Source organism: Pectinophora gossypiella, unplaced genomic scaffold, assembly GCF_024362695.1.
Source record: "Pectinophora gossypiella unplaced genomic scaffold, ilPecGoss1.1 Pgos_33, whole genome shotgun sequence".
In the NCBI taxonomy this organism is placed as follows: domain Eukaryota; kingdom Metazoa; phylum Arthropoda; class Insecta; order Lepidoptera; family Gelechiidae; genus Pectinophora; species Pectinophora gossypiella.
Genome location: NW_026063243.1, coordinates 1,114,946 through 1,141,994, shown reverse-complemented (window position 1 = coordinate 1,141,994; position 27,049 = coordinate 1,114,946). Strand labels below are relative to the sequence as shown.

General features: G+C 40.9%; 1 long non-coding RNA gene across 5 annotated transcripts; it reads left to right on the top strand.

Annotated features, from left to right (window-relative positions):
* On the top strand, nucleotides 1-26,787 carry LOC126381002 (uncharacterized). Of its 5 annotated transcripts, none has more exons than XR_007568633.1 (3): nucleotides 1-72; nucleotides 12,945-13,057; nucleotides 26,524-26,787. It is a non-coding gene; the product is annotated as an uncharacterized LOC126381002 (long non-coding RNA). The 5 variants fall into 5 exon arrangements; XR_007568629.1 differs by lacking the exon at nucleotides 1-72 and adding an exon at nucleotides 11,213-11,346; XR_007568630.1 differs by lacking the exons at nucleotides 1-72; nucleotides 26,524-26,787 and adding exons at nucleotides 11,213-11,346; nucleotides 21,670-21,723.
* The last annotated feature ends 262 nt before the right edge of the window (nucleotides 26,788-27,049 follow it).

The following is a 27,049-nucleotide window of genomic DNA, read 5'->3' as shown; positions in this document are numbered from 1 at the left end:
GGCGGCCATCTTGTTTTTCCGCCATTTTGATTTTTTTTCACCGACAATACAATTTGACCAAGATTTAAATAGGTTTCGTGAAAACTAAAAAGTTCCAGGTGCGATAGTTTTGCCAGGCCGTAGGGTGTCTCCCTGATGCGGAGCAGATTTCAAAGATCGAGAAGTACTTCCATACTCAACATGACATTCCGATTACACCTCCATACATTGTTTTTACCTCTAAGACATTTTTCTGAAAAAACAAAATTTTGTATGGCGGCCATCTTGTTTTTCCGCCATTTTGGTTTTTTTTCACCGGCGATTGGATTTGACTAAGATTTAAATACGTTGTGCGAAAAAATCATTGTTCCAGGTGCGATAGGTTAGCCAGGCCGTAGGGTGTCTCCCTGATGCGGAGCAGGTTTTCAAGATCGAGAAGTATTTCCATACTCAACAATATGTTCCGACTACACCCCCATACACAGTTTTTACCCACGAGACATTTTCCGGAAAAATAAAAATTTTTATGGCGGCCATCTTGTTTTTCCGCCATTTTGTTCTTTTTTCACCGGCGATTGGATTTGACCAAGATTTAAATAGGTTTTGTGAAAAAAAAATTGATCTAGGTCTCATAGTTGCGCCAGACTGTAGGGTGTCTCCCTGATGCGGAGCAGTTTTTCAAGATGACGTTCCGATCACACCCCTATACATCAATTTTACCTCTGAGACATTTTCTGGACAAACAAAAATTTGTATGGCGGCCATCTTGTTTTTCGGCCATTTTGTTTTTTTTTTCACTGGCGATAAAATTTGACCAAGACTTTAATAGGCTTCGTGAAAACAAAAAAGTTCCGGGTGCGATAGTTTTGCCAGGCTGTAGGGTGTCTCCCTGATGCGGAGCAGTTTTCCAAGATGACGTTCCGATCACACCCCAATACATCAATTTTACCTCTGAGACATTTTCTGGAAAAACAAAAATTTGTATGGCGGCCATCTTGTTTTTCGGCCATTTTGTTTTTTTTTCACTGGCGATAAAATTTGACCAAGACTTTAATAGGCTTCGTGAAAACAAAAAAGTTCCATGTGCGATAGTTTCGCCAGGCTGTAGGGTGTCTCCCTGATGCGGAGCAGCTTTCGAAGATCAAGAAGTATTTCCATACTCAACATGATGTTTCGATCACATTCCTCATACATCATTTTTACCCCCGAGGCATTTTCGGGAAAAACGAAAATTTCGTATGGCGGCCATCTTGTTTTTCCGCCATTTTGTTTTTTTTTTCACCGGGGATTGAATTTGACCAAGATTTAAATAGGTTTCGTGAAAAAAATATTGCTCTAGGTTTTATAGTTTTGCCAGGCCGTAGGGTGTCTCCCTGATGCGGAGCAGTTTTTCAAGATCGAGCAGTATTGAAATACTCAACATGACGATCCGATCACATCCCTATACATCATTTTTACCCTCGAGGCATTTTCAGGAAAAACGAAAATTTTGTATGGCGGCCATCTTGTTTTTCCGCCATTTTGGTTTTTTTTCACCAGGGATTGGATTTGACCAAGATTTAAATATGTTTTGCGAAAGAAAAATTGCTCCAGGTTTTATAGTTTTGCCAGGCCGTAGGGTGTCTCCCTGATGCGGAGCAGATTTTGAAGATTGAGAAATTTTTCCGTTCTCGACAAGACACTCCGATTACATCCCTATACATAGTTTTTACCCCCGAGACATTTTCTGGAAAAACAAAATTTTGTATGGCGGCCATCTTGTTTTTCCGCCATTTTGATTTTTTTTCAACGGCAATAGAATTTGACCAAGATTTAAATAGGTTTCGTGAAAAAAGAATCATTCCAGGTGCGATAGTTGCGCCAGGCCGTAGGGTCTCTCCCTGATGCGGAGCAGTTTTCCAAGATCTGGAAGTTTTTCCATACTCACCGGGAGGTCCCGATCACACCTCCCATACATCATTTTGACCCCCCGACGCTCCTTCTGGGAGAACAACCCTGTCAGTGAGTCAGTCAGTCAGTGAGTCAGTCAGTCAGTGGGTTTGCAGCTATATATAATATAATAATAATAATAATAATTTTCTAGAAAAACAAAATTTTGTATGGCGGCCATCTTGTTTTTCCGCCATATTGTTTTTTTTTCACCCACGATAAAATTTGACCAAGATTTAATTAGGTTTTGTGAAAAAAGAATCATTCCAGGTGCGATAGTTGCGCCAGGCCGTAGGGTGTCTGCCTGATGCGGAGCAGTTTTCCAAGATCTGGAAGTTTTCCCATACTCACCGGAAGATCTTGATCACACCCCCTATACATCAGTTTTACCCCCCGACGCTCCTTCTGGGAGAACAACCCTGTCAGTGAGTCAGTGAGTCAGTCAGTGGGTTTGTAGCTATATACAGGGTGTAACGGAAGGGGGGTATCAAGCCGAAAGGGGACAAAACTATACCTTATGTAGATCTTATCTGCAAAATTTCAATTAAAAAAAAACACTTTTGATATTTTTTTCAATTTCAGTTAAAAAAATATTTTAATATTTCCAGCATGTAAAAAACACGGCACAGCACTATTGAGGTCACTGTTCTTAATCCACTCAAATATTGGCACTACACAAATCTCCTAGCGCGTCCTGGTCGCCTGGTACTCGTGGCGCTCGCACGGCCGCGATAGGTACGAAATTCGAGCGGGCGGCGGCTTTGGCGGCAACGTCAAAAGGAGTCGGCGACCGATTGGAACAATCCGAGTCGGCGGCACGTCGGCGACTGTAACAAACAAGAATGACACTAAAGCATCTAATAATTGGAGTCATTTTGCTTTGACAACTATTCTCACATTATTTTATGACGTGTAAAATAAGTTAAAATTACCTACTTGTTTAGGTAAGGTATTTAATTTAATAGTAAATAGGAAAAAAAAGTGTGAAAGTGTGGGTAAGTAGGTAGGTAATTAATAATTAGACTTACGTTTTACAAGAAAGGTTCGAAATGTCGTCATCCCCGTTCGATGCACAGACCTGCCGCTTCATCTGTCCACAACACTTTCGAAGCAAAGTCTGGTGAGCACTTGAACTCGGTACCATTCTCAGAATGCCACACGAGGTAAATAATCAGCAGGAATTAGCTCGGGCGTACGTTGCATGTGGTAAGGTTCGCGTGGTAGTCCTTGGGTTGGCTGCACGGCTAGTACGGCTTCTTCAAACTCCGGATCACGGGTCGCCGAGCGGCCAGTCTCGGATGACGCGTGGAAAGAGCCCGTTAAATGCAGTAGGCGATTGACCATTTTCCTGAAGCAATGCAGTGAAGGCAGTTGCCTGGCTTCATCAGCTAGAAGGTAGACCACCTTCTATGAATCGCTGATACAAGTTCCGTGCTTCACTTAAGTTGCCATCGCCGGCACCCACACACATCATCATTTCATAATAACCTACATTACTCAAAGACACCTCGAACTATCACTGATCACAGTTATTACAACAAATCCAAATTTCGAACTTCACTCCACAGATAGTAAACAAGCACTGACAAATAATTTGACAGTTTACTTTCGTGTGCATGTTTCTATCTCTTTCGAATGCTAGTGTCCTGGTACTTAAGGGTATGTTATTTCTTTGTGCGCAATAAAATATTTTTATGGTATTGTTTGAATGTATGAATGTATTGTATTTTATGAAAGTAGGTACGTATTTTACTTTGAACCTAGAAAAGTAAAAAAGTCGTTTATCTAATAAGGATCACCCGCGCTCACACTCTGGCACTAACACAGAATTGCCACGTTTCTTCGCAAATATCCCGCGCAATAGCAGAAGGCGAAATTAATCTGTCAATAATAAGACATACTATCACTCTGCCCGTATCCCTAATGGGGTGGGCAGAGTCACAAGAACATCCCATTAGCGGTACGAGCATGATAATTATTTATGTACCTATGTTATGATTACTTGTGGCTCTGTCTGCCCCATAAGAGATAAAGGCGTGATATTATGTATGTATGTTTGGTACGGGCATGTAGCGATACGAGCGTGTAGTGGTAAGTGAAATTCCGCAGTCTCTGCCTACTCCAATGGGAAAAAGGCGTGATGTTATTGTTCACTGTTGGATAATACACGACTACAATTTAGGAAGGAAAAAAAATACAAAAAAAAAAAATATTTTTTATCATGGTTAATGATAACTTTCCCTTAACAGCACCGCCATTTTGAATTTCGGGTGCACTAGGGCTTGCCGATCAAAAAATGACTATCGATAATCTAGCAAGACTATTGATAACTCGGAAAGTGGGAACATTTTCGATTTTATTACCTAAGTGCAATACAATCGATAGTATCGTTGCGGATTAATAACAAACTATCGATAATTTTGCCCTCAGTCAGTAGTATTGCTACACTCCGATAGTATGGTTATTTTGAGTGGGCTGATTGTCTAAACTGAATTTCAATAACTCAAAAGTCCATGGATTTAGATTTTTTGAAAAGCTATTTTTTTATTTCTACCAATCAAAATCGTAGTTGAAAATGATTATGATCGATAATCGATACTGAACTATCGATAGTTTGAAACACTAGCGTGCCTTTTTCTATTCGCGAGCCCTGGCATCCTGGTACAGGGTATAAATCCCATTAACTGTCCCAATGCAATTTGCAATTCCGTGCTTCGGAAGGCACGGTTGGTCCCGGTGACTACTTACTCATGTAAGAAAGTAGTTATTACATGAGTCATGTCAGGGGCCTCTGGCGGCTCAATAGTTACCCTGACACCAGGGTTGATGAGGTTGGTAATCCACCTCACAACCCACACGATAGAAAGATTTAAAAAAATACTGTTATGTGTTTTTAATTCCTTGTACGCAATAAAGTATTATTGTATTGTACGAAAGTACTTATTTTAAGATTACTTTTACCATGTCATAGTAAAAGTAAAGTTATGTTAGGTAGGTACTTTACTTGAGATATTGATTTTGTCTTTACTATGTTGTAAACGTAACATTAATGTCTCGTTAATAAGATACACAATCACTTGCAGCTGCTCGTATCCCTAATGGGGTGGGCAGAGCCATAAGTAATCAGAACATACTAACATAATATCACGCCCGTATCACTAAGGGGTAGGCAGTCACAACGGTACTTCAGAAATTTATTTTGCTTTTACTATGTTGTAAATCCCCAAGGAATTCTAAGAAGCCTCTGACGTTGCCGGCCGCCTCAGGGAGGCACCCCGTCTGGCCAAGGTGCCGGACCCGGTAGTTGGCGGCTCCTTCACACTCCAGTAGCACATGGGCCGCTGTCTCGTCCATGCAGGTTCTGCACAGGGGCTTGTCGGTGACACCTAGTGTAAACAGATGTTTGTTGATATCACCGTGACCACACAGCTACACCTGCTACCTGCAGCTGTTACCTGTATTAGTGGAGACCTCTTCACATTTAGAATTCTTTTGGAGAGACAACTATTGATGTTGGGTAGTGCCATCTTAGCCTGCCTGCATTTATTTACGGTGGTTCATAGTCTGGTGTGTTTGTTCATTCCCAATTACCCTAATACCGAACTAGCTTTATTTGCGGATGATACAGCCATCTATTCTTCGTGCCGTGGTCGAGTTATGATGACCGGAATTCTCCAACGCGCCAATGCCTTGGGCAAGTAGTTTCGCAAATGGAGAATCAAGGTAAACCCGGAGAAAAGTGCAGCGGTGTACTTTTCAAAGGGCTATTATAATACGTCACGGTCACGCTGTCAACTTAAGTCATCAAGATGTCTGGCAAGCCGATCCCTTGGGAGGAGCAAGTCAAATATCTCGGCGTAGTCTTAGATAGACGTCTTACTTTCAAGGCCCATATCAAACGTGTGCGCGATCGCGCCACGTTTGTAATGGGCCGTGTTCATTGTCTCCTTAACAAGCGTAGTAAATTATCCCTTTGGAATCTACACGACTTGCATCCGTCCGATCATGACCTATGCAGGGGTAGTTTTCGCTCACGCGAGTCTCTCTCAAATCCACCGTCTACAGGAAATACAAAATCGTTCGTGGTTCCATCGCAATGAAAATCTGCACATTGACCTAAGTCTGCCAACCATTGCCCAATGGCTCAAATTAGTTTTTTCGATTCTGCTCCGCACCAACCAAATCCCCTGGTAGTTGCGGCTTCCGAATACATCCCGCTTAGGAACGGTACTGAATAGCATCGGCGTCCAAAGTATGTAATACGATCCCGACGACCCGATTACTCTAGCCATAGAATCAGCCAATCAGCTCGCGACAACAAACATTTCAGGACCCCGATACCGACACCGCCGGCGTGGTCGACGACTTCCGACTTCTCAATCAGCGCTTATCGCTATCGACTTACTAGGGTCGTTTAATTCTTTCAAATATTTTTCCTCTCAGACGACGCCCTGAGCCGAGGTTCGCGCCCAACTGGGCACCCTCAGGCCTGTTGTCTTAAACGTTGTACCGGGTGAGAGCCTTCAGCGCTCCCCATTTGTCCGGCAAAGTAGTTAATGTCATTTGCGGCAAAACTTCGATAAGTCACGTTAAAAAAAGGTGTGTTTGTTGGCTGCTCTCGTTCGTAGCAGCGAGCGGACCTGTCCGAATGAGATCGGCAATATCGGTTCCGGACCGATGGCTGTTACCTCCCGTTCCCCTTCTGGCCAACTCGTCCGCCGCGTCGTTACCTCTTGAATCACTGTGTCCTTTGATCCATTGTAAAGTGAGGTGTTAGTATTTGCACACCTTAGTCAGTGATTGGTGGTAACTGTGTATGAGTAGTAGTAGTTGTTTAGGGCCTGCAAAACTCTGAAAGTATTCTAATGAAACTGTCCCGTACCTAGCTAGCCATGAACGCATTCGCCGCTAGCGTGATGCCCATTTGACCTGGATGACGGTGTTAAGGGAGCCTGATATTACGTAATCATAAAATAAAGCATACTACACAAGGAGACGAGATGCATTGTAAAGTACATTTCTTTATCAACTATTAATGTAGGTAATCGACCACATTTTTGGACAAAACTTGTACAACAAAGTGACTCTGCCCACCTCAGTAGCGCAGTAAGTGTGATATTAGATATGTGTAATTACTTGTAGCTCTGTCTGGTCCATTAGGGATAAAGCCGTGATTTATGTATGTTCACATCTTGTTCTATCCTATTGGTTGTGAGGTGGATAACCAACCTCGTCAATCCTGGTGCGAGGGTTATTATTGAGCCGCCAAATGCCCCTGACATGGCTCATGTAACGACTACTTATTACATCAGTAAGCAGTAACCGGGACCAATGCCCATTGTTTTTTTAACTATTGTGTCTGGAAATCTTGGCCTCACAAGGATGAAATAAAACAATTTAAAAAATATTGATTAATATGGCCATCACTGGCACGTTTACCCTTTACTAGGGCAGGCATAAATAAAAGAGGTGGTAGCTGTTCACTCAAAAGTTAAATACCTTGAACAGCTGATTGCTACGTAGTGTTGTGCAAATTTGAATTTATTACATGAAGACCTGGAATTCAATTGCTCATAACTAATGCAAATATGAATTTAGGCGGCCAATACTCTCGCATGTGATTTGTAGATAGTGACAGAGTAGGCACACTTCGGGTTGATACCCCCGTTCCGTTACACCCTGTATAATATAATAATAACTAGATGTCGCGTGGTTCGCTCGCAGCAAGCTGCTCGCGTGTCCTGTATTAGTTCGAAGCTTTGTATGGCGGCCATCTTGTTTTCGTGAAATCAAAAAAGTTCTAGGTGCTATAGTTTTGCCAGGCCGTAGGGTGTCTCCCTGATGCGGAGCAGTTTTTCAAGATCAAGCAGTATTGAAATACTTAACATGACGATCCGATCACATTCCTATACATCATTTTTACCCCCGAGGCATTTTCAGGAAAAACGAAAAATTTGTATGGCGGCCATCTTGAATTTCCGCCATTTTGATTTTTTTTCACGGGCGATTGAATTTGACCAAGGTTTAAATATGTCTCGTGAAAACCAAAAAGTTCTAGGTGCTATAGTTTTGCCAGGCCATAGGGTGTCTCCCTGATGCGGAGCAGTTTTTCAAGATCAAGCAGTATTGAAATACTTAACATGATGATCCGATCACATTCCTATACATCATTTTTACCCCCGAGGCATTTTCAGGAAAAACAAAAAATTTGTATGGCGGCCATCTTGAATTTCCGCCATTTTGATTTTTTTTCACGGGCAATTGAATTTGACCAAGGTTTAAATATGTCTCGTGAAAACCAAAATGTTCTAGGTGCTATAGTTTTGCCAGGCCGTAGGGTGTCTCCCTGATGCGGAGCAGTTTTCGAAGATTGAGAACATTTTCCGAACTCGACAAGCCACTCCGATTACATTCCCATACACAGTTTTTACCCCCGATACATTTTCTGTAAAAACAATTTTTTGTATGGCGGCCATCTTGTTTTTCCGCCATTTTGATTTTTTTTCACCCACGATAAAATTTGACCAAGATTTAAATAGGTTTTGCGAAAAAAAAATTGTTCCAGGTGTGATTGTTTCGCCAGGCCGTAGGGTGTCTCCCTGATGCGGAGCAGTTTTCCAAGATCTGGAAGTTTTCCCATACTCACCGGAAGGTCCTGATCACACCCCCCATACATCATTTTGACCCCCCGACACTCCTTCTGGGAGAACAACCCTGTCAGTGAGTCAGTCAGTCAGTCAGTCAATCAGTCAGTCAGTGGGTTTGTAGCTTTATATAATATAACTAGATGTCGCGTGGTTCGCTCGCAGCAAGCTGCTCGCGTGTCTTGTTTTCCCGCCATTTTTTTACCGCGATAGAATTTGACCAAGACTAAAATAGGTCTCGTGAAATCAAAAAAGTTCTAGATGCTATAGTTTTGCCAGGCCGTAGGTTGTCTCCCTGATGCGGAGCAGTTTTCCAAGATGACGTTCCGATCACACCCCTATACATCAATTTTAGCTCTGAGACATTTTCTGGAAAAACAAAAATTTGTATGGCGGCCATCTTTTTTTTCGGCCATTTTGTTTTTTTTTTCACTGGCGATAAAATTTGACTAAGACTTTAATAGGCTTCGTGAAAACAAAAAAGTTCCAGGTGCGATAGTTTCGCCAGGCTGTAGGGTGTCTCCCTGATGCGGAGCAGCTTTTGAAGATCGAAAAGTATTTCCATACTCAACATGATGTTTCGATCACATTCCTCATACATCATTTTTACCCCCGAGGCATTTTCGGGAAAAACGAAACTTTGTATGGCGGCCATCTTGTTTTTCGGCCATTTTGTTTTTTTTTCTCCGGCGATAAAATTTGACCAAGATTTAAAAAGGCCTCGTGAAAAAAGAATCGTTCCAGGTGCGATAGTTTCGCCAGACCGTAGGGTGTCTCCCTGATGCGGAGCAGATTTCAAAGATCGAGAAGTACTTCCATACTCAACATGATATTCCGTTTACAACCCCGTACACAATTTTTACCCCCGAGGCATTTTCAGGAAAAACGAAAATTTTGTATGGCGGCCATCTTGTTTTTCCGCCATTTTGTTTTTTTACACCGGCGCCGATAGAATTTGACCAAGATTTTAATAGATTTCGTGAAAATCAAACAGTTCCAGATGCGATAGGTTAGCCAGGCGGTAGGGTGTCTTCCTGATGCGGAGCAGATTTCAAAGATCGAGAAGTACTTCCATACTCAACATGATATTCCGTTTACAACCCCGTACACAATTTTTACCCCCGAGGCATTTTCAGGAAAAACGAAAATTTTGTATGGCGGCCATCTTGTTTTTCCGCCATTTTGATTTTTGTTCACCGGCGATAAAATTTGATTAAGATTTAAATAGGTTTCGTGAAAACAAAAAAGTTCCAGGTGCGATAGATTTGCCAGGCCGTAGGATGTCTCCCTGATGCGGAGCAGTTTCTGTAGATCAAGAAGTATTTCCATACTCAACAAGACGTTCCGATTACAACCCCATACACAGTTTTTACCCCCGAGGCATTTTCAGGAAAAACGAAAAATATGTATGGCGGCCATCTTTTTTTTCCGCCATTTTGTTTTTTTTTCACCGGCGATAAAATTTGACCAAGATTTAAATAGGTCTAGTGGAAAAAGAATAGTTCCAGGTGTGATAGTTTTTCCAGGCCGTAGGGTGTCTCCCTGATGCGGAGCAGTTTTTCAGGATCGAATAGTTTTTCCATACTCAGCTTGACGTTTCGATCACACCTCCCATACATCATTTTTATCCCCGAGTCATTTTCTGGAAAAACGAAATTTTGTATGGCGGCCATCTTGTTTTTCCGCCATTTTGTTTTTTTTTCACCGACAATAGAATTTGACCAAGATTTAAATAGGTTTAGTGAAAAAAGAATCGTTCCAGGTGCGATAGTTTTGCCAGGCCGTAGGGTATCTCCCTGATGCGGAGCAGTTTTCCAAGATCTGAAAGTTTTCCCATACTCACCGGGAGGTCCCGATCACACCCCCCATACATCATTTTGACCCCCCGACGCTCCTTCTGTGAGAACAATTATGTCAGTGAGTGAGTGAGTGAGTGAGTCAGTCAGTGGGTTTGTAGCTATATATAATATTATTATAATAACTAGATGTCGCGTGGTTCGCTCGCAGCAAGCTGCTCGCGTGTGCTGTATTAGTTCGAAGCTTTGTATGGCGGCCATCTTGTTTTCGTGAAATCAAAAAAGTTCTAGGTGCTATAGTTTTGCCAGGCCGTAGGGTGTCTCCCTGATGCGGAGCAGTTTTCCAAGATGACGTTCCGGTCACATTCCTATACATAATTTTCACACCCGAGACATTTTCTGAAAAAACAAAAATTTATATGGCGGCCATCTTGTTTTTCCGCCATTTTGATTTTTTTTCAACGACGATAAAATTTGACCAAGATTTAAATACATTGTGCGAAAAAAAATTGATCCACATGTGATAGTTTTGCCAGGCCGTAGGGTGTCTCCCTGATGCGGAGCAGGTTTTCAAGATTAAGAAGTATTTCCATACTCAACTATACGTTCCGATTACACCCCCATACACAGTTTTTACCCACGAGACATTTTCTGGAAAAATAAAATTTTGTATGGCGGCCATCTTGTTTTTCCGCCATTTTGATTTTTTTTCAACGACGATAAAATTTGACCAAGATTTAAATACATTGTGCGAAAAAAAAATTGATGCAGATGTGATAGTTTGGCCAGGCCGTAGGGTGTCTCCCTGATGCGGAGCAGGTTTTCAAGATCGAGAAGTATTTTCATACTCAACAATACGTTCCGATTACACCCCCATACACAGTTTTTACCCACGAGACATTTTCTGGAAAAACAAAATTTTGTATGGCGGCCATCTTGTTTTTCCGCCATTTTGATTTTTTTTCACCCACAATAGAATTTGACCAAGATTTAAATAGGTTTCGTGAAAAAAGAATCGTTCCAGGTGCGATAGTTGCGCCAGGCCGTAGGGTGTCTCCCTGATGCGGAGCAGTTTTCCAAGATCTGGAAGTTTTCCCATACTCACCGGAAGATCTTGATCACACCCCCCATACATCATTTTTACCCCCCGACGCTCCTTCTGGGAGAACAACCCTGTCAGTGAGTCAGTCAGTCAGTCAGTCAGTCAGTACATGGGTTTGTAGCTTTATATAACTAGATTTCGCGTGGTTCGCTCGCAGCAAGCTGCTCGCGTGTCTTGTTTTCCCGCCATTTTTTTACCGCGATAGAATTTGACCAAGATTTAAATAGGTCTTGTGAAGAAAGAATCGTTCCAGGTGCGATAGTTGCGCCAGGCCGTAGGGTCTCTCCCTGATGCGGAGCAGTTTTTGAAAACCTTGAAGTATACTCGTACTCTAGATGACGTTCCGATCACACCCCTATACATCAATCTTACCTCTCAGACATTTTCTGGAAAAACAAAATTTTGTATGGCGGCCATCTTGTTTTTCCGCCATTTTGATATTTTACCACCAGAGAATAGATTTGGCCAAGATTTAAATAGGTTTTGTGAAAAAAGAATCGTTCCAGGTGCGATAGTTTTGCCAGGCCGTAGGGTGTCTCCCTGATGCGGAGCAGTTTTTCAAGATCGAGCAGTATTGAAATACTCAACATGACGATCCGATTACATTCCTATACATCATTATTACTCCCGAGGCATTTTCAGGAAAAACGAAAAATTTGTATGGCGGCCATCTTGATTTTCCGCCATTTTGATTTTTTTCAACGGCAAATAAATTTGACCGAGTTTTAAATAGATTTCGTGAAAACAAAAAAGTTCCAGGTGCGATAGTTTTGCCAGGCCGTAGGGTGTCTCTCTGATGCGGAGCAGGTTTTCAAGATCGAGAAGTATTTCCATACTCACCAATACGTTCCGATTACATCCCCATACACAGTTTTTACCCACGAGACATTTTGTGGAAAAATAAAATTTTGTATGGCGGCCATCTTGTTTTTCCGCCATTTTGTTTTTTTTTCACCCACAATAGAATTTGACCAAGATTTTAATAGGTTTCGTGAAAAAAGAATCGTTCCAGGTGCGATAGTTTTGCCAGACTGTAGGGTGTCTCCCTGATGCGGAGAAGTTTCTGAAGATCAAGAAGTATTTCCATACTTGAAAAGACACTTCGATTACATTCCCATACATCATTTTTACCCCCGAGGCATTTTTAGGAAAAAAGAAAAATTTGTATGGCGGCCATCTTGATTGTTCGCCATTTTGATTTTTTTTCACCGGCAGTTAAATTTGACCAAGATTTAAATAGGTATGGTGAAAACTAAAAAGTACCACGTGCGATAGTTTCACCAGGCCGTAGGGTGTCTCCCTGATGCGGAGCAGTTTTTGAAGATGAAGAAGCATTTTCGTACTTCACGTGACCTTCCGATTACACCCCCATACACAGTTTTTACCCACGAGACATTTTCTGGGAAAACAATATTTTGTATGGCGGCCATCTTGTTTTTCCGCCATTTTGATTTTTTTTTCACCCACAATAGAATTTGACCAAGATTTAATAAGGTTTTGTGAAAAAAGAATCGTTCCAGGTGCGATAGTTTCGCCAGACTGTTGGGTGTCTCCCTGATGCGGAGCAGTTTTCCAAGATCTGGAAGTTTTCCCATACTCACCGGGAGGTCCCAATCACACCCCCCATACATCATTTTTACCCCCCGAAGCTCCTTCTTGGAGAACAACCCTGTCAGTGAGTCAGTCAGTCAGTCAATAGGTACATGGGTTTGTAGCTATATATAATATAACTAGATTTCGCGTGGTTCGCTCGCAGCAAGCTGCTCGCGTGTCTTGTTTTCCCGCCATTTTTTTACCGCGATAGAATTTGACCAAGACTAAAATAGGTCTCGTGAAATCAAAAAAGTTCTAGGTGCTATAGTTTTGCCAGGCCGTAGGGTGTCTCCCTGATGCGGAGCAGTTTTCCAAGATGACGTTCCGATAACACCCCTATACATCATTTTTACACCCGAGACATTTTCTGGAAAAACGAAAAATTTGTATGGCAGCCATCTTGCTTTTCCACCATTTTGTTTTTTTTCACAGGCGATAAAATTTTATTAAGATTCAAATAGGTTTCGTGAAAACGAAAAAGTTCCAGGTGCGATAGTTTTCCCAGGCCGTAGGGTGCCGCCCTGATGCGGAGCAGACATCGGAAACCCAGACGTATTTTCATACTCGACTTGACGTTTCGATGACACCCCTATACATTATTTTTACCCCCGAGGCATTTTGAGGAAAAACGAAAAATTTGTATGGCGGCCATCTTGTTTTTCGGCCATTTTGTTTTTTTGTCCCCGGGGATTGAATTTGACCAAGATTTAAATAGGTATTGTGAAAAAAGCACCGTTCTAGGTGAGATAGTTTCGCCAGGCCGTAAAGTGTCTCCCTGACGCGGAGCAGGTTTTCAAGATCGAGAAGTATTTCCATACTCAACAATACGTTCCGATTACACCCCCATACACAGTTTTTACTGCCGAGACATTTTCTGGAAAAACAAAATTTTGTATGGCGGCCATCTTGTTTTTCCGCCATTTTGTTTTTTTTTTTCACCGGCGATAAAATTTGACCAAGATTTAAATAGGTATCGTGAAAACAAAAAAGTCCTAGGTGCGATAGTTTCGCCAGGCCGTGGGGTGTCTCCCTGATGCGGAGCAGCTTTCGAAGATCGAAAAGTATTTCCATACTCAACATGATGTTTTGATCACATTCCTCATACATCATTTTTACCCCCGAGGCATTTTCGGGAAAAACGAAAATTTTGTATGGCGGCCATCTTGTTTTTCGGCCATTTTGTTTTTTTTTTCACCGGTGATAAAATTTGACCAAGATTTAAATAGGTTTCGTGAAAAATTTATTCAAATTCAAATTCAAATTCAAAAATATCTTTATTCAGTAGGTAACATAGTTACACTTTGAATCGTCAATTTTACATAACGAACGTCTCATCCGCCTAAAACTACTGCAGCTTCTCACAACCTGTATAGCCGGGGAAAAGAAGCTGCAAGAAAAACCTCGGCACAGGGCCCTAGACGTTCTTTAAAAAAATAAAAATAAACATAAAACATAAAATATTGGTATACAATTGAGTAATTTAGCTGCCTAATATCAGTTCTCAGACAGTTAATCCCATGCATTCATATCTTCTAAATAATCACTAACTTTATAATAACCTTTTTTGTAAAGTTTTTGTTTAACTACTGTCTTAAAACAGTTGAAAGGCAAATTCTGAATGTCAATGGGAATCTTATTGTAAAAACGTATACATTGCCCCTTAAAAGATTTAGTAATCTTATGTAATCGACTGACTTGTAAAGCAAGTTTATTTTTATTCCTGGTATTAACAATGTGCCGATCGCTATTTTTTGCAAATAATCCTATATGTTTTTTTACATATATTAAGTTTTCAAAGATATATTGTGATGCCAAAGTTAAAATATTAATTTCTTTAAATTTATTTCTAAGTGACATCTTGGGTCCCAATTTGTAAATCGCCCGAATGGCTCGCTTTTGCAGAACAAAAATGCTGTTCATATCTGCAGCATGACCCCACAGCAAGATGCCGTACGACATTAGACTGTGGAAGTAGGCAAAATAAACTAATCGCGCGGTTTCTACATCGGTTATTAAACGAATTTTTTTGACCGCGAATGCTGCTGAGCTGAGCCTTTTGGACAACTTATCAATATGAGGACTCCATTGCAACTTAGCGTCCAAAGTAATTCCCAAAAATACAGCAGTATCCGTGAGGTCCAATTCCTTATTTTTTACAATAATAGAATCGAGGGGCCTACTAACATTCGATAACGTAAAATAAACATATTTTGTTTTATTTTCATTAAGTAGCAGGTTGTTTACAGTAAACCAATCCACTACCTCTGAAATGGCGTTGTTTACATCGTCAAAGGAATCTTGTCGTCTCTTTACTTTAAAAAGTAAGGAGGTATCATCTGCAAACAGCACCACCTCATGTTTTACAAGACTAGGTAGGTCGTTTATGTAAACTAGGAATAGAAATGGACCTAGAATTGAGCCCTGCGGGACGCCTATAGTGACGTTAGATCCACACGATCTGCAGCCATGCACATCAACCCTCTGAACGCGGCCACTAAGGTATGACTCCAAAAGAGCGATGGCATTATCAGTTATTCCATAGTGACGAAGTTACGCGATCAAGATATCATGACAAACGCAATCGAAGGCTTTGGAAAGGTCGCAAAAGACACCAATAGCATCTTTGGACTCCTCCCAAGCCTGAAAAACATGATTTATTAACTCAACACCAGCATCGGTTGTTGAGCGACCCTTTGTGAAACCAAATTGTTTATTAGACATTAAATTGTTTAAATTGAAATGTTGAAGTAATTGCAGTAATAAAATTTTTTCAAATATTTTACTAAGCGTGGGTAGTATAGATATTGGTCTAAAATTAGTAGGGTCAGAAGTACTACCAGCTTTAAACAATGGAATGACTTTACTGTGCTTCATTAAATCTGGAAACACACCATTGTCTACACATTTATTAAATATACATGATAGATAGGGAGCTATGCAATCAATCACGGAGTTAATGACTTTAACAGAGAGACCATGAAGATCTGCAGTCTTTTTGATTTCTAAAGATTTAAAAGCTCTTAAGACGTCCCTAGGACTCACGTGTGTAAATGTTAGTTTATCTACTTTGGACGTATCTATGTGCTCCCTTACAAGTGATTGAGCGAGTGCAGGAGATGACTTCAAGTCCTTGGTAGTCGAAAATGGAATGTCAGTAAAGAATTTTTCAAAAGCTTCAGCAACTTGCTTATCATTTGTGAGTAGTTTACCGTCAATTTGTAATTGATACTCGAGATCGCGTGCTTTGACTTTCCCAGTTTCGCTATTAATAACTTTCCAAGTCATTTTAATAATATCTGAGCTACCTTTAATTTTACTGCTAACAAACATTGCCTTCGCGGTAACGCAAACACGTTTGAAAACTTTTGAATACTGTTTTACATAGTCGTGAAAAGCTACGCTATGATTGTATGTTCTTTCTTCGTAAAGTTCATACAACCTGTTTCTACTCTTATAAATTCCTACCGTCGCCCAGTCACTAAAAATTGGTGTGTCTGCTTTCTTAATTGTTTTTGCCTTAAATACTTTATTAAATTCCGATTTTGTTAGATTAAATAGGGAGTTATATAACAAATTTGGGTCATCACAGTAAGGAAATTCTGGTAATTTGTTTGACATATTATCTTTGAATTGTTCTAAACGACTACTTGATATGGGATTGCATGTAACATCCTTTTTCAGTGAGCGGTCAACAAATAAGTTGAAAGATATTTGTTGACCACAGTGATCTGACTTTAATTTATTAATTATTAATTTATCACAAGGTTCTAAGTTACTAAAAATATTATCGATACATTTCGCGGACTGTGACGTGATTCGGGTTGGTTCTGAAAAAAGATTTACAAGATTATAACACAGAAATAAAGATTTGAATGTAGTACTTAATGAGCAATTTTCCAGAATATCAATATTAAAATCACCGCAGACGATAACATGTTTGCTTTTATTACATAATTTGCATAAAGCTTCATCAATAACTTTCTCAAATAGATCATAAGATGAAGCGGGGGGTCTGTATACGCTCAATACAATAAGCCGGCTGAGTTCAATACAGGCTAGCTCAACAGTTCGCTCAACTGAGAGACTTACAATATCCGTTCGTTCCTTATATTTTAAACAATTACGTACTAATATTAATGAACCGCCACGGATAGCCGTCTCCCTGCTGTACGAGCTGGCAACCTGGTGATTATTGAAGCAAACGAACTCATGTTTTTTTAGCCAATGTTCAGTTACGCACATAATATCAACACAATTACTGTTTAAAAAAAGTTCAATTTCAAGTTCCTTGCCCAATATTCCTTGTATGTTTTGGTGTACCAGGTTGATTACATTTGTATTTTTCTTATTGCTCCAGGTTTTATAGTTTTGCCAGGCCGTAGGGTGTCTCCCTGATGCGGAGCAGTTTTTCAAGATCGAGCAGTATTGAAATACTCGACATGACGTTCCGATCATACATGCTATACATCATTTTTACCCCCGAAGCATTTTCTGGAAAAACGAAAATTTTGTATGGCGGCCATCTTGTTTTTCCGCCATTTTGATTTTTTTTCAACGGCAATAAAATTTGACCAAGATTTTAATACATTGTGCGAAAAAAAAATTGATCTACATGTGATAGTTTTGCCAGGCCGTAGGGTGTCTCCCTGATGCGGAGCAGGTTTTCAAGATTAAGAAGTATTTCCATACTCAACTATACGTTCCGATTACACCCCCATACACAGTTTTTACCCACGAGACATTTTCTGGAAAAATAAAATTTTGTATGGCGGCCATCTTGTTTTTCCGCCATTTTGATTTTTTTTCAACGGCAATAAAATTTGACCAAGATTTAAATACATTGTGCGAAAAAAAAATTGATCCACATGTGATAGTTTTGCCAGGCCGTAGGGTGTCTCCCTGATGCGGAGCAGGTTTTCAAGATTAAGAAGTATTTCCATACTCAACTATACGTTCCGATTACACCCCCATACACAGTTTTTACCCACGAGACATTTTCTGGAAAAATAAAATTTTGTATGGCGGCCATCTTGTTTTTCCGCCATTTTGATTTTTTTTCAACGGCAATAAAATTTGACCAAGATTTAAATACATTGTGCGAAAAAAAAATTTATGCAGATGTGATAGTTTGGCCAGGCCGTAGGGTGTCTCCCTGATGCGGAGCAGGTTTTCAAGATCGAGAAGTATTTTCATACTCACCAAGACGTTCCGATTACAATCCCATACACAGTTTTTACCCGCGAGACATTTTCTGGAAAAACAGAACTTTGTATGGCGGCCATCTTGTTTTTCCGCCATTTTGTTTTTTTTTACCGACAATAGAATTTGACTAAGATTTAAATAGGTTTTGCGAAAAAAGAATCGATCCAGGTGTGATAGTTTCGCCAGACTGTAGGGCGTCTCCCTGATGCGGAGCAGTTTTCCAAGATCTGGAAGTTTTCCCATACTCACCGGGAGGTCCCGATCACACCCCCCATACATCATTTTGACCCCCCGACACTCCTTCTGGGAGAACAACCCTGTCAGTGAGTCAGTCAGTCAGTGAGTCAGTGGGTTTGTAGCTATATATAGTATAATAATAATAATAATAATAACTAGATGTCGCGTGGTTCGCTCGCAGCAAGCTGCTCGCGTGTCCTGTATTAGTTCGAAGCTTTGTATGGCGGCCATCTTGTTTTCGTGAAATCAAAAAAGTTCTAGGTGCTATAGTTTTGCCAGGCCGTAGGGTGTCTCCCTGATGCGGAGCAGTTTTCCAAGATGACGTTCCGATCACACCCGTATACATATTTTTTGACCTTGAGGAATTTTCTAGAAAAACAAAATTTTGTATGGCGGCCATCTTGTTTTTCCGCCATTTTGTTTTTTTTTTCACCGGTGATAAAATTTGACCAAGATTTAAATAGGTTTGGTAGAAAAAAAAATGTTCAAGGTGCCATAGTTTTGCAGGGCTTAGGGTGTCTCCCTGATGCGGAGCAGTTTTCCAAAATGACGTTCCGATCACACCCCTATACATCATTTTTACCCCCAAAGCATTTTCGGGAAAAACGAAAATTTTGTATGGCGGCCATCTTGTTTTTCCGCCATTTTGATTTTTTTTCACCGGCAGTAGAATTTCACCAAGATTTAAATAGGTTTTGCGAAAAAAAAATTGATCCAGGTATAATAGTTGCGCCAGACTGTAGGGTGTCTTCCTGATGCGGAGCAGTTTTCCATGATCTGGAAGTTTTCCCATACTCACCGGGAGATCTAGATCACACCCCCCATACATCATTTTTACGCCCCGACGCTCCTTCTGGGAGAACAACCCTGTCAGTGAGTCAGTCAGTCAGTCAGTACATGGGTTTGTAGCTATATATAATATAACTAGATGTCGCGTGGTTCGCTCGCAGCAAGCTGCTCGCGTGTCTTGTTTTCCCGCCACTTTTTTACCGCGATAGAATTTGACCAAGACTTCAATAGGTCTCGTGAAATCAAAAAAGTTCTAGGTGCTATAGTTTTGCCAGGCCGTAGGGTGTCTCTCTGATGCGGAGCAGTTTTCCAAGATGACGTTCCGATCACACCCCAATACATCATTTTTACCTCTGAGACATTTTCTGGAAAAACAAAAATTTGTATGGCGGCCATCTTGTTTTTCGGCCATTTTGTTTTTTTTTTCACTGGCGATAAAATTTGACCAAGACTTCAATAGGTCTCGTGAAATCAAAAAAGTTCTAGGTGCTATAGTTTTGACAGGCCGTAGGGTGCCCCCTGATGCGGAGCAGTTTTCCAAAATGACGTTCCGATCACATCCCTATACATAATTTCTACCCCCGAGGCATTTTCAGGAAAAACGAAAAATTTGTATGGCGGCCATCTTGTTTTTCGGCCATTTTGTTTTTTTTTTCACTGGCAATTAAATTTGACCAAGATTTAAATAGGTTTCGTGAAAAAAATATTGCTCCAGGTTTTATAGTTTTGCCAGGCCGTAGAGTGTCTCCCTGATGCGGAGCAGTTTTTCAAGATCGAGCAGTATTCAAATACTCAACATGAAGATCCGATCACATCCCTATACATCATTTTTACCCCCGAGGCATTTTTAGTAAAAACGAAAAATTTGTATGGCGGCCATCTTGATTTTCCGCCATTTTGATTTTTTTTCACCGGCAATTAAATTTGACCAAGATTTAAATATGTTTCGCGAAAAAAAAATTGCTCCAGGTTTTATAGTTTTGCCAGGCCATAGGGTGTCTCCCTGATGCGGAGCAGTTTTTCAAGATTGAGAACATTTTCCGTTCTCGACAAGACACTCAGATTACATCCCCATACACAGTTTTTACCCCCAAGTCATTTTCTGGAAAAATAAAATTTTGTATGGCGGCCATCTTGTTTTTCCGCCATTTTGGTTTTTTTTCACCGACAATAGAATTTGACCAAGATTTAAACAGGTTTCGTGAAAAAAGAATCGTTCCAGGTGCGATAGTTTTGCCAGACGGTAGGGTGTCTCCCTGATGCGGAGCAGTTTTCCAAGATCTGGAAGTTTTCCCATACTCACCGGGAGGTCCAGATCACACCCCCCATACATCATTTTGACCCCCCGACGCTCCTTCTGGGAGAACAACCCTGTCAGTGAGTCAGTCAGTCAGTACATGGGTTTGTAGCTATATATAGTATAATAACTAGATGTCGCGTGGTTCGCTCGCAGCAAGCTGCTCGCGTGTCTTGTTTTCCCGCCATTTTTTTTACCGAGATAGAATTTGACCCAGACTTAAATAGGTCTCGTGAAATCAAAAAAGTTCTAGGTGCGATAGTTTCGCCAGACCGTAGGGTGTCTCCCTGATGCGGAGCAGATTTCAAAGATCGAGAAGTACTTCCATACTCAACATGACATTCCGATTACAACCCCATACACAATTTTTAACCCCGAGGCATTTTCAGGAAAAACGAAAATTTTGTATGGCGGCCATCTTGTTTTTCCGCCATTTTGTTTTTTTTTTCACCGACAATAGAATTTGATCAAGATTTGAATAGGTTTCGTAAAAACAAAAAAGTTCCAGATGCGATAGTTTCGCCAGGCCGTAGGGTGCCGCCCTGATGCGGAGCAGTTTTCAAAGATCGAGACGTATTTCCATACTCAACATGATGTTTCGATCACATTCCTCATACATCATATTTACCCCCAAGGCATTTTCGGGAAAAACGAAAATTTTGTATGGCGGCTATCTTGTTTTTCCGCCATTTTGGTTTTTTTTCAGCGGGGATTGAATTTGACCAAGATTTAAATATGTTTTGCGAAAGAAAAATTGCTCCAGGTTTTATAGTTTTGCCAGGCCGTAGGGTGTCTCCCTGATGCGGAGCAGATTTGAAGAAAGAGAAATGTCTCCATACTCAACAAGACGTTCTGATTACATACTTATACATATTTTTACCACCGAGACATTTTCTGAAAAAACAAAATTTTGTATGGCGGCCATCTCTTTTTTCCGCCATTTTGATTTTTTTTCACCCACGATAGAATTTGACCAAGATTTAAATAGGTTTTGCGAAAAAAAAAATGATCCAGGTATAATAGTCGCGCCAGACTGTAGAGCGTCTCCCTGATGAGGAGCAGTTTTCCAAGATTTGGGATTTTTCCCATACTCACCGGGAGGTCCCGATCACACCCCCCATACATCATTTTGACCCCCCGACGCTCCTTCTGGGAGAACAATTATGTCAGTGAGTCAGTCAGTCAGTCAGTCAGTCAGTCAGTGGGTCTCCAGCTATATATAATATAACTAGATGTCGCGTGGTTCGCTCGCAGCAAGCTGCTCGCGTGTACTGTATTAGTTCGAAGCTTTGTATGGCGGCCATCTTGTTTTCCCGCCATATTTTTACCGCGATAGAATTTGACCAAGACTTAAATAGGTCTCGTGAAAATAAAAAAGTTCTAGGTGCTATAGTTTTGCCAGGCCGTAGGGTGACCCCTGTTGCGGAGCAGTTTTCCAAGATGACGTTCCGATCACACCCCAATACATCATTTTTACCTCTGAGACAATTTCTGGAAAAACAAAAATTTGTATGGCGGCCATCTTGTTTTTCGGCCATTTTGTTTTTTTTTTCACTGGCGATAAAATTTGACCAAGACTTTAATAGGCTTCGTGAAAACAAAAAAGTTCCAGGTGCGATAGTTTCGCCAGGCTGTAGGGTGTCTCCCTGATGCGGAGCAGCTTTCGAAAATCGAAAAGTATTTCCATACTCAACATGATGTTTCGATCACATTCCTCATACATCATTTTTACCCCCGAGGCATTTTCGGGAAAAACGAAAATTTTGTATGGCGGCCATCTTGTTTTTCCGCCATTTTGGTTTTTTTTCACCGGGGATTGAATTTGACCAAGATTTAAATAGGTTTCGTGAAAAAAATATTGCTCTAGGTTTTATAGTTTTGCCAGGCCGTAGGGTGTCTCCCTGATGCGGAGCAGTTTTTCAAGATCAAGCAGTATTGAAATACTCAACATGACGATCCGATCACATCCCTATACATCATTTTTACCCCCGAGGCATTTTCGGGAAAAACGAAAATTTTGTATGGCGGCCATCTTGTTTTTCCGCCATTTTGATTTTTTTTCACCGGCAACTAAATTTGACCAAGATTTAAATATGTCATGTGAAAATAAAATTGCTCCAGGTTTTATAGTTTCGCCAGGCCGTGGGGTGTCTCTCTGATGAGGAGCAGTTTTTGAAGGTTGAGCAGTATTTAAATTCTCAACATGATTTTCCTATTACGTCCCCATACATTGTTTTTACCCCCGAGACATTTTCTGGAAAAATATTTTTTTGTATGGCGGCCATCTTGTTTTTCCGCCATTTTGATTTTTTTTCACCCACAATAGAATTTGACCAAGAATTAAATAGGTTTTGTGAAAAAAGAATCGTTCCAGGTGCGATAGTTTTGCCAGACGGTAGGGTGTCTCCCTGATGCGGAGCAGTTTTCCAAGATCTGGAAGTTTTCCCATACTCACCGGGAGGTCCCGATCACACCCTCCATACATCATTTTTACCCCCCGACACTCCTTCTGGGAGAACAACTCTGTCAGTGAGTGAGTGAGTCAGTCAGTACATGGGTTTGTAGCTATATATAGTATAATAACTAGATGTCGCGTGGTTCGCTCGCAGCAAGCTGCTCGCGTGTCCTGTATTAGTTTGAAGCTTTGTACGGCGGCCATATTGTTTTTATAGAATTTGACCAAGACTTAAATAGGTCTCGTGAAATCAAAAACGTTCTAGGTGCTATAGTTTTGCCAGGCCGTAGGGTGTCTCCCTGATGCGGAGCAGTTTTCCAAGATGACGTTCCGATCACACCCCTATACATCAATTTTAGCTCTGAGACATTTTCTGGAAAAACAAAAATTTGTATGGCGGCCATCTTGTTTTTCGGCCATTTTGTTTTTTTTCACCCGCGATAAAATTTGACCAAGATTTAAATAGGTTTCGTGAAAATAAAAAAGTTCCAGAAGCGATAGTTTTGCCAGGCCGTAGGGTGTCTCCCTGATGCGGAGCAGCTATCGAAAACCCAGACGTATTTTCATACTCGACATGACGTTCCGATCACATTCCTATACATAAATTTTACCTCTGAAGCTTTTTTCTGGAAAAACAAAATTTTGTATGGTGGCCATCTTGTTTTTCCGCCATTTTGATTTTTTTTCACCGGCGATTGGATTCGACCAAGATTTAAATATGTTATGCGAAAAAAAAATTGCTCCAGGTTTTATAGTTTTGCCAGGCTGTAGGGTGTCTCCCTGATGCGGAGCAGTTTTTCAAGATCGAACAGTTTTTCCATACTCAGCTTGACGTTTCGATCACACCTCCCATACATCATTTTTACCTCCGAGACATTTTCTGGAAAAACGAAATTTTGTATGGCGGCCATCTTGTTTTTCCACCATTTTGATTTTTTTTCACCGACGATAAAATTTGACCAAGATTTAAGAAGGTTTTGTAAAAAAAGAATCGTTCCAGGTGCGATAGTTTTGCCAGACTGTAGGGTGTCTCCCTGATGCGGAGCAGTTTTCCAAGATCTGGAAGTTTTCCCATACTCATCGGAAGATCTTGATCACATCTCCCATACATCATTTTTACCCCCCGGCGCTCCTTCTGGGAGAACAACCCTGTCAGTGAGTCAGTGAGTCAGTGAGTCAGTGAGTCAGTCAGTCAGTCAGTACATGGGTTTGTAGCTTTATATAATATAATAACTAGATGTAACGTGGTTCGCTCGCAGCAAGCTGCTCGCGTGTCTTGTTTTCCCGCCATTTTTTTACCGCGATAGAATTTGACCAAGACTAAAATAGGTCTCGTGAAATCAAAAAAGTTCTAGGTGCAATAGTTTTGCCAGGCCGTAGGGTGTCTCCCTGATGCGGAGCAGTTTTCCAAGATGACGTTCCGATCACACCCCTATACATCAATTTTAGCTCTGACACATTTTCTGGAAAAACAAAATTTTGTATGGCGGCCATCTTGTTTTTCGGCCATTTTGTTTTTTTTTCACTGGCGATTAAATTTGACTAAGATTTAAATAGGTTTCGTGAAAACAAAAAAGTTCCAGATGCGATAATTTCGCCAGGCCGTAGGGTGTATCCCTGATGCGGAGCAGTTTTCGAAAACCTGGAAGTATACCCGTACTCTACATGACGTTCCGATCAAAACCCTCATACATAATTTATATCCCAGAGGCAATTTCAGGAAAAACTAAAAATTTGTATGGCGGCCATCTTGTTTTTCCGCCATTTTGATTTTTTTTCATTCACAGTAGAATTTGACCAAGATTTAAATAGGTTTCGTGAAAAAAAATATTGTTCCAGGTGCGATAGTTTTGCCAGGCCTTAGGGTGTCTCCCTGATGCGGAGCAGTTTTCGAAAACCTGGAAGTATACCCGTACTCTTCATGACGTTCCGATCAAAACCCTCATACATAATTTTTATCCCCGAGGCATTTTAAGGAAAAACTAAAAATTTGTATGGCGGCCATCTTGTTTTTCCGCCATTTTGATTTTTTTTCACTCACGATAGAATTTGATTAAGATTTAAATAGGTCCTGTTAAAAAATAATCGTTCCAGGTGCGATAGTTTTGCCAGGCCGTAGGGTGTCTCCCTGATGCGGAGCAGATTTGAAGAAAGAGAATAGTCTCCATACTCAACAAGACACTCCGATTACACTCCCATACACAATTTTTACCCTTGAGACATTTTCCGGAAAAACTAAATTTTGTATGGCGGCCATCTTGTTTTTCCGCCATTTTGATTTTTTTTCACCCACAATAGAATTTGACCAAGATTTAAATAGGTTTTGCGAAAAAAAAAATGATCCAAGTATAATAGTTGCGCCAGACTGTAGGGCGTCTCCCTGATGCGGAGCAGTTTTCCAAGATTTGGGATTTTTCCCATACTCACCGGGAGGTCCCGATCACACATCCATAAATCATTTTGACCCCCCGACGCTCCTTCTGGGAGAACAATTATGTCAGTGAGTCAGTCAGTCAGTCAGTCAGTCAGTGGGTCTCCAGCTATATATATTATAACTAGATGTCGCGTGGTTCGCTCGCAGCAAGCTGCTCGCGTGTCTTGTTTTCCCGCCATTTTTTTACCGCGATAGAATTTGACCAAGACCTGAATAGGTCTCGTGAAATCAATAAAGTTCTAGGTGCTATAGTTTTGCCAGGCCGTAGGGTGTTTTCCTGATGCGGAGCAGTTTTCCAAGATGACGTTCCGATCACACCCCTCTACATATTTTTGGACCTTGAGGAATTTTCTAGAAAAACAAAATTTTGTATGGCGGCCATCTTGTTTCTCCGCCATTTTGTTTTTTTTTCACAGGCTATAAAAATTTGACCAAGATTTTATTAGGTTTGGTGAAAAAAGAATCGTTCCAGGTGCGATAGTTTTCCCAGGCCGTAGGGTGCCGCCCTGATGCGGAGCAGTTTTTGAAGGTCGGGAAGTATTTTCATACTCAATATGACATTTTGATCTCATCCCTCTTACATCACATTCACCCCGAGGCATTTTCGAGAAAAACGAAAATTTTTTATGGCGGCCATCTTGTTTTTCCGCCATTTTGATTTTTTTTCAACTACGATAGAATGTGACCAAGAATTAAATAGGTTTCGTGAAAACAGAAAAGTTCCAGGTGCGATAGTTTTGCCAGGCCGTAGGGTGTCTCCCTGATGCGGAGCAGTTTTTCAAGATTATGAAGTATTTTTATACTCAACAAGACGTTCCGATTACAACCCCATACACAGTTTTTACCTCCGAGACATTTTCTGGAAAAACAAAATTTTGTATGGCGGCCATCTTGTTTTTCCGCCATTTTGATTTTTTTTCACCCACAATAGAATTTGACCAAGATTTAAATAGATTTTGCGAAAAAAAAATTGATCCAGGTATAATAGTTGCGCCAGACTGTAGGGTGTCTCCCTGATGCGGAGCAGTTTTCCAAGATTTAGGATTTTTCCCATACTCACCGGGAGGTCCCGATCACACCCCCCATACATCATTTTGACCCCCCGACGCTCCTTCTGGGAGAACAATTATGTCAGTGAGTGAGTCAGTCAGTCAGTGGGTTTGTAGCTATATATAATATAATAACTAGATGTCGCGTGGTTCGCTCGCAGCAAGCTGCTCGCGTGTCCTGTATTAGTTCGAAGCTTTGTATGGCGGCCATTTTGTTTTTTTTTTACCGGCAATTGGATTCGACCAAGATTTTAATAGGTCTCATGAAAACCAAAACGTTCCAGGTGCCCCCTGATGCGGAGCAGATTTGACGTTCCAATCACACTCCTATACATATTTTTTACCTTGAGGAATTTTCTAGAAAATCAAAATTTTGTATGGCGGCCATCTTGTTTTTCCGCCATTTTGTTTTTTTTTCACCGGCGATAAAATTTGACCAAGATTTAAATAGGTTTTGTGAAAACAAAAAAAGGTCCAGATGCGATAGTTTCGCCAGGCCGTAGGGTGCCGCCCTGATGCGGAGCAGTTTTCAAAGATCGAGAA